Genomic DNA, 14,266 nt, shown 5'->3' with positions numbered 1-14,266 from the left:
CAGGGTTGTGAGTTCAATCCTCGAGGGGGCCATTTAGGGATCTGGGGCAAAAATGGGGGATGGGTCCTGCCTTGGGCAGGGGGTTGGACTAGGGGACCTATCCTGATATTCTGTGAACGCACGGCAGCGCGGGGCTGTATCAGACTCCCAGGGCGAGGACATCGGGGTGTTCTGATGTGGCTGCATTGTGTGATGCAACGGTGACATCACAGCACCACGTGCGTCCCGAGGGACTTCCGCCCCGACCCATGACAAATTCTGCGCACGCTCTTTTAAAATTCTGCAAATTGTATTTGTCAATAAATGAATGTGGGGGCTCCAGCATGGCGTGCACGGGCCACTGGCTGCATGGAGGCGGGAGATCACCCTGCGTTCCCCCATGGGACAGGGACTCGGCAGTGAGGTGGCACCCACCCCTGACACAGTGTGAGGTCCAGGTCTGCCCCACAAACACCCCAGGGCCCTGCCCCTCTGCGCCTGGCACAGCGGGTGTGGGCAGGCAGGCTCAGCCCATCAGGATGCAGTGGCAGAGGGCTTAGTGCGGGGGGGGATCCATCATCCAGGTGTGGAGAGAGAGGGCTGTGTGTAGGGCAATCTGGGTGTGGCTGGCTCAATGCGGGATCTGGATGCATTGGGGCTCATTGCGGGATTCCACATGCAGGGGCAATGGGACTCTGCAGAGGGGTCCAGATGAAGGTGGTTGGCACTCTGCAGGGGAGGTCTGGGTGTGGGGGGCTCAGTGGGGAGTCCGGGTGCTGGGGGAGTGGGGCTTGGTAGGGTGGGGGCAGTGGTGAATTCCTCATAATTTTCTGCGGGGAAGCAAAGAAATCTGCGTGGGGGACATGAATTCTGCTTGCATGCAGTGGGGACACAGAATCCCCCCAGGAGTAATCACAGGTGTTCTCGTGTGGCTATATAATCCAATACCATGATGACATCACAGCATCACGTGTTTCCTCATGTATCTGAACAGATATCATACAGGAACACGCAGGCTCCCACTGAAGCCTTGGCAGGACACCTGAACCTTTTTTAGATCTGTTTTTTAACCTCTGTCTTCCTCAAACTATTTGCCACCTTTATTGATAGCGGCTCTCCATTCAGATCTGTCTGTGGCCATGGCTTTGAAGTTATCAATATCTATGCCGCGTGCGGTGAGATTCTACTTGAGGGTGCATTTCCACTGACCACCCTTCCAGGGTTTCCGGGCTTCAGCTCACCATCAAAAACTATTTTGGGGAGCCTATCGTTGCCCAGTCCAATAACACCACTTCTCCATCTAAGCTGACAATTGCTGGGTGTTTTTGCTTTTTTCAAGGATGTTAACATTTGAGACTGTGTCTTGCTAGTGGACCTTCACAACAGAGCAGAGACAGCACATGTGAAATGTGGGAAGATGGGGCTCAGTCCACCTCCTGTCACAAAATCTCTCGCTAGAGCTAGGGGCCCATGGACTAGACTTAGTGGTATAGTTTGGCTGAATTGCTCACCGAATTGCTCTCAGTGCCGTACGTGCTCTGTGGATCAGTGGAGGGTTTCCGTGTCAGCCTGTGTGGCTTTGCTTGCCTGTGCTCAACTCACAAGAGCAATGCATGGTTTCTAAAGTGAATTAGATTTAAAGTCTTTCAGAGCAGCAGCTAGATACAAGACAGAGTTAGTTATTGGGTTACATTTCACTTGCACTAGAGTAGCTGTTTCTAATAAGGAGTACATAACTAAGTGAGTTTTTAATCTTTTCTCTTAGCTATCCTCAGAGACTGCCCAGGCCTGCCAATAGTGGGGGGTGGAGCGGCAGAGTGAGGGCAGCCGGGTTCAGCAATCTGTGTGAGCATGCTCCGTGCAAGCCAAGAAGCAAATCGGAGAGGTGGGAGGGGGAACACATGACCCCGGATGCCCCCCTCCCCACACACGTCACCTCTGTTACCCCTATAAATAATTACAAGATAAGGGCTCAATCTAGGAATTTACTTAGCAAATGTAAAGCAAACAAGAAGAGACCTTTCTTATGCAGTGTCTGGTTATTGCAGTAGGATGTCAGTATAGCAAACACCAGGGCTGGATTTAAATAAACAAGAGCTTGACAAGGTCTTAACTGATCATATAGTTTCAGCTGTTCACACTAGATTATAAAGTAATCAAACTTTATGGCTTCAGGGAGAAAGGTGAATAACCAGCTGCAGGAGACAAGAAGTTTTTTTCCCCTCTTTGTGTGTAACTTTAAGGGTATGTCTGCACACACACATGCAGGAGGTGGGCAGGTGTGTGCCGTATGGGACTGTGCCTTCTTCTGAAGCATCAAATACGAGCCCTTGCTGATGTACACAAGCCAATAATCTATTCTGATATGGAAGGAAGCAGAAAAGCAGACCAGATGGAGCTGGGCTCTATCCTGTGTAACAAACCCTGTGTTCTTTGTAGATATTTGGGAATGAAAATAGAAGGCATCACCCTGACAAAGAGATTCTGTATATCGCACACATGAAGTATCTGCAGTCCAATGGCATGTATGTCTTTAACACATGGTTAGCTGGCTCCATTCTCAGATAATTCACCTCAAGCATCCCTGACACCACCCCACTGAGGTCAACTCTCTTTGTAACTCATTATTCTACCATCATGATGAAAGGTTGGGCTGGAACAAGCTGGCCCTGGTAAAGCTGTGAGACTGTCTGTGCCAGCTTTCCTATCAGAGATGAATTTGCTAGGGCCCGTCACCCACAACCAATGACCTTCTCTGAACAAGTGTGAAGCAGTGGAGACACAATGAGGATCTAGTTTTTAACCACTCTATTTATTCGTGTTACATCAGCAACACAAAGGTAGATTGCTGTGGATAGGGTCTTGAATCAGCAAGGGTTACACGGTAATACAATGGGATAATTCCCACATATATAATCTGGACACAAATAAAATCAAAACTAAATAAAGCACTACTCACATTCTTCTTACTGCTAGTGGATGCATAGGACTGTATTGTGGCTCTAATTATATTTAACAAGGGAAACTCCTTTTCCTCCCCTCCCCCTGCACTTCCCTGAGCCATCCACTCTTCCCACCCTGTGATTGGATTGGAGATGTAGGAGTAAAAGCAACAAAAGGCTATATACCTCACGGTCAGTCCCCCTCATCCATCCATCTTCATATCTTTCTTTCTCTCCTCCCTCTCTGCATTGCCACACACCTGATCTGTAGGGTTGCCAGACTTCCCCGATTGTCCTGGAGTTTCCAGGAATTAAAGATTAGTCTTTCATTAAAGATTATGTCATGTGATGAAACCTCCAATTGTATTCTCTTAGCCCTTTATAATATCCCCCTGACCCCTTCCCATCTGCATCTGATTATCGAACAGGGCTTGCCGGCTCCAGGCCTCCTGGCTCTTCAAGGGGCAGAGCAGCTTGTTATAACATCCAAAGCATGCAGACACCCTGTATAACCCGCTATTGTAACATGGTGTCATGAAATTATTGCAGTGGGCAATTATTACACAGTGACAAAGAGCATTGTTTCCCAGGCTGTTGTAGTCTGCAGCACAGATAGCTTGTTGAAAGTAGGTAGAGCCAGATGATCACTGCAAGAAGCATCCAGCAAAGCAAATCATTTGCCTGTGGTTGTGATTGTTTTCCCCATGACAGGGCAGGAATTTGAGGTGTTGTCAGGGTGAATAAGCAGAGGCATGTGCAGAAGTGAGTCAGGATTGTCCATGGAGGGTGTATGCCACGGCGCTAATCACCTGTGACAACTGAACTTGATAAATAGATTTCTATTGCTTATTTATTCAGATTTATAACACTATGGATAAAAGCACCTGGCCTAGGCCTTTGCCAACAGTTAAAAAACCAATCAATCCAAAGTAAAGTCAGCAGCTATGCTCCATGCCCCTATGCCAAGGCTAACAGTGCACAGGAGAAGCCACACCCAACAATTCTCACACTCTGCCACATAAATGATAGTTTCTAGGGTGTCCCTCCCTCCACAAAGGCCTGGCTGAATAAATGGACTTTGCAGCCTGCCCACATCTGAGCCATTTCAGACTAAGGGCTCATCGACACTTGAAAGTTGGACCACGATAACCATGTTGGTTAAGGGTCTGGTTTTTTTACTGATATAGTTCTACTGGTACAAGCCCAAATGAAGACACAGTTATATCAGTATAAAAGTGTCTGATACTAATATAGTTATTCCTCTTCCCTTACAGAAATAGCTATAACTAAGCACCTTTAGGGCTTGCCTACACTTACGTTTTATAGCGCTCTAACTTGCTGGCTCAGGGGTATGAAAAATCACCCCCCTGAGTGCAGCAAGTCTGAGCGCTTTAAAGAGCTAGTGTAGACAGGCTCTGAGCGCTGGGAGCCACGCTCCCAGAGCTCGGAGCTAATCCCCTCGTGGAGGTGGATTACCAGGAGCGCTGGGAGAGCACACTCGCACTCCAAAGCGCTGCCGTGGGAGCATTCCCGCTGCAGCGCTTTGAAGTTTCCAGTGTAGACATACCTCTACTCATGCCCATATACTCATATAACGCCCGTACCACTTCAGCTATACTGGAATCATTAAAGTAGCACAACTTTCTAGTGTAGACATGGCCCACATGGAGAGTAAGTTCCAGACAGGGCAGCTTGGAGATTTTCCATCAAAAGAGGCTTTGTGACTAAATTAAATTTTCCACAAAAAGTATCCGCTTTCTGTGGAAAATGTCAGCTTTTCATTGAAAAGCTCAGAATCCCAATACGGGAAATTTTTGGACTGGAAACTAAAGCTTTTCAGGTTTTTTGGCAAAAAGTTGAACTTTTCATTAGAAACCAGACCCATCCCCCAACATTTTCCTACTAGTTGTAATACCCCTGGAGGACCTCACAGAGGATGGTCTGCTGGTTACTTGCCACCAGTGATGAAGTGGGAATGTTCTGTAATATTTTTATTAATCCTATGTGTGCCTTAGTTTCCCTCTGTGATTTCCATTGCTCCACAGCGGGCTAAAAACGGTTAAAGATGCTCTTGGAGTGGAGCAATAGGCATGAGGTGTTTGTGTCACCTAGCTGTCTGGGATGGAATGAATGGGCTATTAAAGGAGTGGCTGAAACCGACCCAAATCTATGGTGAATCTGAGACGACAATGGGAACCCCACTGGCCAGAACATTCACACCTTACAGCAGCCAACCAAGAGGAAGGAATTTCCCCCCTCCTCCCAACAGTGAAGGAGAGCACAGGTCCCCACTTAAAAGCAAAGGGAAAAGGTGGCTGGTGGCTGGGTTAAGCTCAAACCTTGAACTGACAAAGGGCTTGGCTACACTGGCAAGTTACAGTGCATTAAAGGAGCCCCGGGCGCAGTAGCTCACTACGCGTCCACACTGGCAAGGCACGTAGAGCGTTCTGACTCCGCCGCTGGTCCGCTCCTGGTACTCCACCTCGGCTAGTGGAATAACATTTGGTGTGCCCCCGCTGGAGCGCCACGGCGCCAGTGTGGACGCCCTGGTCCTATAATGTGCTCTGATCGGCCTCCAGAAGTTCCCACAATGCCTGTGCTAGCCACTCTGGGCATCACTTTGAACTCTACTGCCTTGCCCTCAGGTGACCAACCGTCAGACCCGCCCTTTAAATTGTCTGGGAATTTTGAAAAATCCCTTCCTGTTTGCTCAGCCAGGCGTGGAGTGCTCTCAGCGAATCTTTCCAGGTGACCATGCCTCCACGCGCCAGGTGAGCCTCAGTATGGAGCAATGGCGAGGTGCTGGACCTCATAATTTTGGAGGGAGGAAGCTGTCCAGTCCCAGCTGCGCTCCAGCCATAGGAATTACGATACCTTCGGGCAGATATCAAGGGACATGATGGAAAGGGGCCATGATCGGGACACACTGCAGTGCAGGGTTAAAGTGAAGGAGCTGCGGAACGCCTACCGCAAAGCCCGCGAGGCAAACAGCCGCTCTGGTGCTGCCCCTGCGACCTGCCGTTTCTACAAAGAGCTGGACACGATACTTGTGGACGACCCCACCTCCACTCCGAGGACCACCATGGACACTTCAGAGCCCAGTGCAACAAGGTGGGAGGAGGAGGAGGAGCAAAGCAGGAGTGAGGGTGCTGAGGCTGGGGGAGACACCCCGGCATCCCTAGATGCATGCAGCCAGGAGCTGTTCTCATGCCAGCAGGAAGGTAGCCAGTTGTGGCGGCCGGTGCTTGGGGAAGGACATCACCAGAGGAGGTTCCCAGTCAGCGGTTTTTATTTTGGGAAGGAAGTTATTCGGTGCAGGCTCTTGGGGTGAGGAGGGTATGGGCTGCATGCATGCCTAGATGCGGAACACGGCACTGATGTGCTCTCTCACATCGCGGTAATCGGCCTCAGTGATCTCTTCAAAGGTCTCATCCAGAACTTGGGCAATGCGCTTGTGCAGGTTTCTCGGGAGAGCAACTGTGGTCCTTGTCCCATTAAGGCTAACTTGTTTGCGCCACTGTGCCGTGAGGGGCGGGGGGACCATTGCTGCACACAGGCAAGCTGCATATGGGCAGGGACGCAATCCGCATTGCCGTTGAAGACCCTCTCTTGCTTCCCAGGTCACCCTCAGCAGCGAGATATCTTCCAGGACGAACGCCTGTGGAAAATGTGGGGTCCGTGTTCACTGTAGGGGCCCCCTGCTGTTGTTGGCTCTCCCCAAGGCACAGAACCCCAGAGGACAGTACAGCCGTGAAACAATCAGTCATGCTTGACCCTGTGCTTACTCACCATTTTGGGGCTTCCATGGGTTATGTGCGCTTGCTTTTGGATGGGCAAATTATGCTATTGGGTAGACTGTGCTTGCCCTTAAGTAGGGGGGAATCATTGCTCTGTCTGGCGTGAACAATGCTGCCTCTGTCAAGTGTTGCAGTTTGCCTTTACAGATGCAACCTTGAGATCTCAGCTGTCCGTGTTATCACTGGCTGAAAGACCCCAAAGAATCAGAAAGAGAAGAAGCAAGGAAGCAAGGACGACATGTTGCATGAAGTAATGCAGCATTCAAGTAATGAAAATCGAAAAGGGCAGGAGTGGCGGGACAGTGAAAGGAGGATCCGCCAGCAGAATGAGGAGCGCCGGCACAAAAGCGCGGTGCTCCGGCAGCAAAGCACGGATCGGCTGATAAGCCTAATGGAGCGCCAAGCGGACTCGATCCAGGCACTCGTCGCCATGCAGGCGGAGCACTACTGCCCCCCCTGCAGCCCTTGTCCCAAAACTCTTTTCCTTGTGCCCCCATGTCACCTCCAACCCACTTTCCCCAACATCCGGGTTCTTACCGCCACCAGCTGCCGCCAACACCAGTAGCTTCACCACCCAGCCCTGAAAACTACGACCCCGACCCTCTGCACTCAACCCCCACCACCATGCAGTAGAGCCATCCTGAAGTGCAGCACTCATTGCACAGCACTCCAGACAGGACATACGCAAATCTGTGATTGTACCGTTCCCCGCCCCACCCCCTTGCCCTTTCTGTTTCCCAAGCAGTTGTGACAGGTTTCAGAGTAACAGCCGTGTTAGTCTGTATTCGCAAAAAGAAAAGGAGGACTTGTGGCACCTTAGAGACTAACCAATTTATTTGAGCATAAGCTTTCGTGAGCTACAGCTCACTTCATCGGATGCATACTGTGGAAAGTATAGAAGATCTTTTTATATACACACAAAGCATGAATAAAATACCTCCTCCCACCCCACTCTCCTCCTGGTAATAGCTTATCTAAAGTGATCACTCTCCTTACAATGTGTATGATAATCAAGTTGGGCCATTTCCAGCACAAATCCAGGTTTTCTCACCCTCCGCCCCCCCCCCCCCAAACTCACTCTCCTGCTGGTAATAGCTTATCCAAAGTGACCACTCTCCTTACAATGTGTATGAAAATCAAGATGGGCCATTTCCAGCACAAATCCAGGTTTTCTCACCCCCACCCCCCCAAAACACACACACACAAACTCACTCTCCTGCTGGTAATAGCTTATCCAAAGTGACCACTCTCCCTACAATGTGCACGATAATCAAGGTGGGCCATTTCCAGCACAAATCCAGGTCTTCTCACCCCCCACCCCCCCACACACAAACTCACTCTCCTGCTGGTAATAGCTCTTCCAAACTGACCACTCTCCTTACAATGTGTATGATAATCACGGTTGACAGACAGCCCCCCAACCTGAAGCAAATACTCACCAACAACCACATACCGCACAACAGAACCACTAACCCAGGAACCTATCCTTGCAACAAAGCCCGTTGCCAACTGTGCCCACATATCTATTCAGGGGACACCATCATAGGGCCTAATAACATCAGCCACACTATCAGAGGCTCGCTCACCTGCACATCCACCAATGTGATATATGCCATCATGTGCCAGCAATGCCCCTCTGCCATGTACTTTGGTCAAACTGGACAGTCTCTACATAAAAGAATAAATGGACACAAATCAGATGTCAAGAATTATAACATTCATAAACCAGTCGGAGAACACTTCAATCTCTCTGGTCATGCAATTACAGACATGAAGGTCGCTATCTTACAACAAAAAAACTTCAAATCCAGACTCCAGCGAGAAACTGCTGAATTGGAATTCATTTGCAAATTGGATACTATTAATTTAGGCTTAAATAGAGACTGGGAGTGGCTAAGTCATTATGCAAGGTAGCCTATTTCCCCTTGTTTTTTCCTCCCCCCTCCCCCCTCAGACGTTCTGGTTAAACTTGGATTTATGCTGGAAATGGCCCACCTTGATTATCATACACATTGTAAGGAGAGTGGTCAGTTTGGATGAGCTATTACCAGCAGGAGAGTGAGTTTGTGTGTGTGTGTTTTGGGGGGGGGGGGGGAGGGTGAGAAAACCTGGATTTGTGCTGGAAATGGCCCACCTTGATTATCATGCACATTGTAGGGAGAGTGGTCACTTTGGATAAGCTATTACCAGCAGGAGAGTGAGTTTATGTGTGTGGTTTTTGGAAAGGGGGGTGGTGAGAAAACCTGGATTTGTGCTGGAAATGGCCCACCTGGATTATCATACACATTGTAAGGAGAGTGGTCACTTTGGATAAGCTATTACTAGCAGGAGAGTGAGTTTGTGTGTGGGGGTGTGGAGGGTGAGAAAACCTGGATTTGTGCTGGAAATGGCCCAACTTGATTATCAGACACATTGTAAGGAGAGTGATCACTTTAGATAAGCTATTACCAGCAGAAGAGTGGGGTGGGAGGAGGTATTGTTTCATGGTCTCTGTGTTTATAATGTCTTCTGCAGTTTCCACCGTATGCATCCGATGAAGTGAGCTGTAGCTCACAAAAGCTTATGCTCAAATAAATTGGTTAGTCTCTAAAGTGCCACAAGTACTCCTTCTCCAAGCAGTTGTGTTTCTTTTCAATAAATGGAGTTTTTGGCTTTGAAAACATTCTTTATTATTGCATAAAGTAAAAGATACCTTAGCCCAGGAAAGAAACAGGCACTGCAAGTCAGCGTAGCGAACACAGATTCCTATTAACATTGGAACCACTGCACTTCACTCCCGTGCAGGGCACCAGACATTACTGGTGGCTTTCAGCCTCAAATTGCTCCCTCAAAGCATCCCTAATCCTTGCAGCCCTGTGCTGGGCCCCTCTAATAGCCCTGCACTCTGGCTGTTCAAATTCAGCCTTCAAGTGATGATCCTCCGAGTTCCATGCCTGAGTGAATGGTTCACACTTCCCTTCACAAATGTTATGGAGGGTACAGCACGTGGATATAACCGCGGGGATGCTGTCATCGGCCAGGTCCAGCTTCCCATACAGAGAGCGCCAGCAGCCCTTTAAATGACCAAAGCACATGCCACAGTCATTCTGCACCCTGTTGTTGAACCGCTCCTTGCTGCTGTCAAGGCTCCTTGCGTAGGGTTTCATGAGCCATGGCATTAAAGGGTAAGTGGGGTCTCCAAGGATCACAATGGGCATTTCGACTTCCCCTACGGTGATCTTCTGGTCTGGGAAACAAGTCCCAGCTTGCAGCTTCCTGAACAGGCCAGTGTTCCAAAAGATGCGTGGATCATGCACCTTTCCAGGCCAGCCTGTGTTAATGTCAGTGAGATGCCCATGGTGATCCACAAGCACCTGGAGAACCATAGAGAAATACCCCTTCTGATTAACATACTCAGAGGCTAGGTGGGCTGGTGCCAGAATTGGAATATGTGTGCCATCTATCGCCCCTCCGCAGTTAGGGAAACCCATTTGTGCAAAGCCAGCCACAATATCATGCACGTTACCCGGACTCACGGTTCTTCTGAGCAGGATGCGATTAACGGCCCTGCAAACTTGCATCAACACGATTCCAACGGTCGACTTCCCCACTCCAAACTGGTTAGCAACCGATCGGTAGCTGTCTGGAGTTGCAAGCTTCCAGATTGTAATAGCCACCCACTTCTCCACCGGTGGGGCATCTCTCAGTCTCGTGTCCTTGCGCCGCAGGGTGGGGGCGAGCTCCTCACACAGTCCCATGAAAGTGGCTTTTCTCATCCGAAAGTTCTGCAGCCACTGCTCGTCATCCCAGATGTGCATGACAATGTGATCCCACCACTCAGTGCTTGTTTCCCGAGCCCAAAAGCAGCATGCCATGGTGGTGAGCATGTCCGTGAATGCCACAAGCAAACTTGTGTCATATACGTTACTCGAGTTTATATCGTCGGAGCCCTCATTGTCACTTTGGATCATAAGGAATAACTTGACTGCCAAACGTGATGTGCCGGCGAGACTCGTCAGCAGACTCCTTAGCAGTTCTGGCTCCATTCCCGCAGACCGAAAAGGAAGACAGAGCGCGCAGTACAAAAACCGTTGAAAGATGGCGCCAAATGTGGACGGAAGCAGAGGGATTACTGGGATGCGAACCGATGCATCACGGGGCGTTGAGACAGGACCCAGAATGCCCCGCCCCATCCCCAAAGCCACAGCACCAGAATGGGAAGAGGTGCTCTGTGGGATAGCTGCCCATAATGCACCACTCCCAATGCCACTGCAAGTGCGGCAAATGTGGCCACACCAGTGCGCTTGTTCCTGTCAGTGTGGACAGACTGTAGTGCTTTCCCAACTGTGCTTCCGAAGGCGAGTTTAATTCAAAGTGCTCTACATCTGCAAGTGTAGCCATGCCCAAAGAGCCGGAACCAGAGAGAGATTCCATGCCATCTTCGCTGGGTGGAGCGCTGACTTGGCCAGAATGGATAGTTCTCTGTGCTAACGTAAGGATTTCCGCATACTGTGTTCCAGTTGACTCAAAACCCTACTCTGTTCTGAAAAGGCTGCCTGGTGTCACTGCAAATCCTTGCTGAGCTGCATTGGTCCCTGAAGACTGTAAAAGCCTCTGATCAGGTGTCTACCTCAGTGGACCTACCCAGGCAGAGCTCATGGCGTGAAGCAGGAGTGCTGGAGCCCAGAGGCTCAGTCTTGGAGGTATTGAGGCTGTGTGGACTATCCTTGAGGAAGAGTAGGACCCCGTGGGGGCTGCCACACAGAAGGGGTTTCTCCAAGGGACTGTTTAAAAGCTGGGGAATAGCACAGAGCCTGTGGATCCATGACATCATCCCACCAATGGGATTCCCAGTGTTTTTTGTTTGTCTGTTTTTGTTTTGTTTGTTTCCTAAGAGCTCGTCTACACACACAAGTTTCACTGGTTTACCTTAAATTAGTTTATTGAAACCAGTGCAACTGATGTGTGTGGACTCTCCTATATCAGTTTAGAACTGGTTATAGCCATTTAGCTTAGTATCATAGAATCATAGAATATCAGGGTTGGAAGGGACCTCAGTAGGTCATCTAGTCCAACCCCCTGTTCAAAGCAAGACCAACCCCAACTAAATCATCCCAGCCAGGGCTTTGTCAAGCCTGACCTTAAAAATATCTAAGGAAGGAGCTTCCACCACCTCCCTAGGTAACACATTCCAGTGTTTCACCACCCTCCTAGTGAAACAGTGTTTCCTAATATCCAACCTCAACCTCTCCCCTGCAACTTGAGACCATTACTCCTCGTTCTGTCATCTGCTACCACTGAGAACAGTCTAGATCCATCCTCTTTGGAACCCCCTTTCAGGTAGTTGAAAGCAGCTATCAAATCCCCCCTCATTCTTCTCTTCCGCAGACTAAACAATCCCAGTTCCCTCAGCCTCTCCTCATAAGTCATGTGTTCCAGTCCCCTAATCATTTTTGTTGCCCTTCGCTGGACTCTCTCCAATTTCTCCACATCCTTCTTGTAGCGGGGGGCCCAGAACTGGACCCAGGACTCCAGATGAGGCCTCACCAGTGTCGAATAGAGGGGGACGATCACGGCCCTCGATCTGCTCGCACTTGTAAATTTGCCAGCGCAAGTTAAACTGCTACATGTGAAGCTTAAACTGATACAGGAACGTTCACACAGAAAGTTGCACCTATTCAACTAAATTGGTGCAAAATCACACCTTTCATTAAATCCGCTCCACTTTGTGTGTTGCTCCAATAAACGATATTACCTCACACCCCTTGTCTATCATTGTCACTTGCATTTGAGGAAATCTATTCAAGCGGAAAATACACTAGATCAGCAGTTCTCAAACTGTGGGTCGGGCCCCAAAGTGGGTCGCAACCCCCTTTGAATGGGTTGCCAGGGCTGGCTTAAACTTGCTGGGATCCGGGGCCGAAGCCTGAGCCCCACTGCCCAGGGCCGAAGCCAAAGGCCGAGGACTTCAGCCCTGGGCAGCAGGGCTCAGGTTGCAGGCCCCCTGACTGGATCTGAAGCCCTTGAGTTTCAGCTTTTGCCCCCCTGCCCAGAGCGGTGGGGTTCAGGCTTTGATCCCCCCTCCCCCACCGGGGCAGTGGGGCTTAGATGGGTTCAGACTTCAGCCCCCACTCCTGGGGTTGTGAAGTAATTTTTGTTGTCAAAGAGGGCCGCGGTGCCACGAAGAACCCCTGCCCTACATGCGGCAAATCCAAGCCAGTCTTGGTTTGTGATTTAGCCAGCTTCTCAGTGGAAAGATTCAGTTTCACCTAGCAGGCAAATAGTGCCTATGCTATGATTGGAACGGGTTAAAGAAATAGATTTGTATTCCTAGCATGGACAGCTGTTTCAGACAGGCCATCAAGTTGGGATTGGTCCTGCTGTTGGGATTGGTCCTGCTCTGGGCAGGGGATTGGACTAGATGGCCTCCAGAGGTCCCCCTTCCAACTCTGTTATTCTATGATTCTATGAAAGGCACTAATGACCATGGGTTGATTTCTTCTGTGACTCTTTTTTCTTTTTGTCAGCTTGGTGAATGTTGCCTTGCACACCAAGTACCTGGACCAATATGCCTGCCAGTGCTGGCTCATATTCTTTATTGCAGCATAGATGTTTAAAAGCTAAAGAGAAGCAGCAGTCAGGGGCTAATTTCTGGTGTCTGGCTAGTTAATCAAATCTGCATTTACTTCAAAACACCTCAATTTGGCACCTGTCCATGGGGATAATAATAATATTAGTGTTACATCCTTTGACCTGAGCAGTTAGCCAATTTTGGAGGTCTTGCGGGTTATTCCCATTAGGAGGAGAAATTGATGATGGAATCAGGTATTTCTTTGGTGCAAATCTGCTTATTTACAAAGAATGTTCATAAAGCCCTTTTCCCCTGATCACAATAGGAATCAAACAGCAGAAGACAGTTTCTTAGTTCAAAGATCCAGGCCTCTTTCCGGTCAGCACTTCACCCAAAAGCTCTCTCTCTATCTCAGCTTTTCTCAGAGTCACACCACCAATGCTTCTGTGGCTGTGCCTGGTGCTTTCTTGCTGCCTGCTTTGTCTCCGGTGGTGTTTCCAGTTCGTATCTGCGCACACGAACCCACACAGAGCTCCAGCAAACAATACTCAGCAAAACTCCTCTGCCCACATAGCTCAGTTTCCGACTGGCCCAGCATGGCCTGTATTTTGGATGGCAGCTCCTATGGTACCTCACGCTGAGCACCCAAAAATAGCAGTCATTTTTGAAAATGTTGGCTACAGTGCTTGATCCTGCCAGTGCAACCTTAATTTGGCTCCCTTATGTGGATGGGTTGTGATACAGTCTTTAATTACACGATGCCATACTAATTTTTCCGCCAGTGCCCTGACGCATTCAGTGTACAGCATAGATGTGGCACAGTTAATGCATTCCTCTTTGAACTATGTAGGTCACTCTGTGGGGCTGATTTTCCACTACCTTACACCTTGTGCAATTATTGACACCCATCCAATGTGAGTGTCATGTGCTTCACAGCCTAGTCTGCAGCTATAGGGTACAGGAAAGACCTGCCAGGTTGTTGCTCTGTCTGAGCTCTT

This window comes from Lepidochelys olivacea (genome assembly GCF_965140295.1).
Source record: "Lepidochelys olivacea isolate rLepOli2 genome assembly, chromosome: 8".
In the NCBI taxonomy this organism is placed as follows: Eukaryota; Metazoa; Chordata; order Testudines; family Cheloniidae; genus Lepidochelys; species Lepidochelys olivacea.
This window is presented reverse-complemented; position numbering follows the sequence as displayed.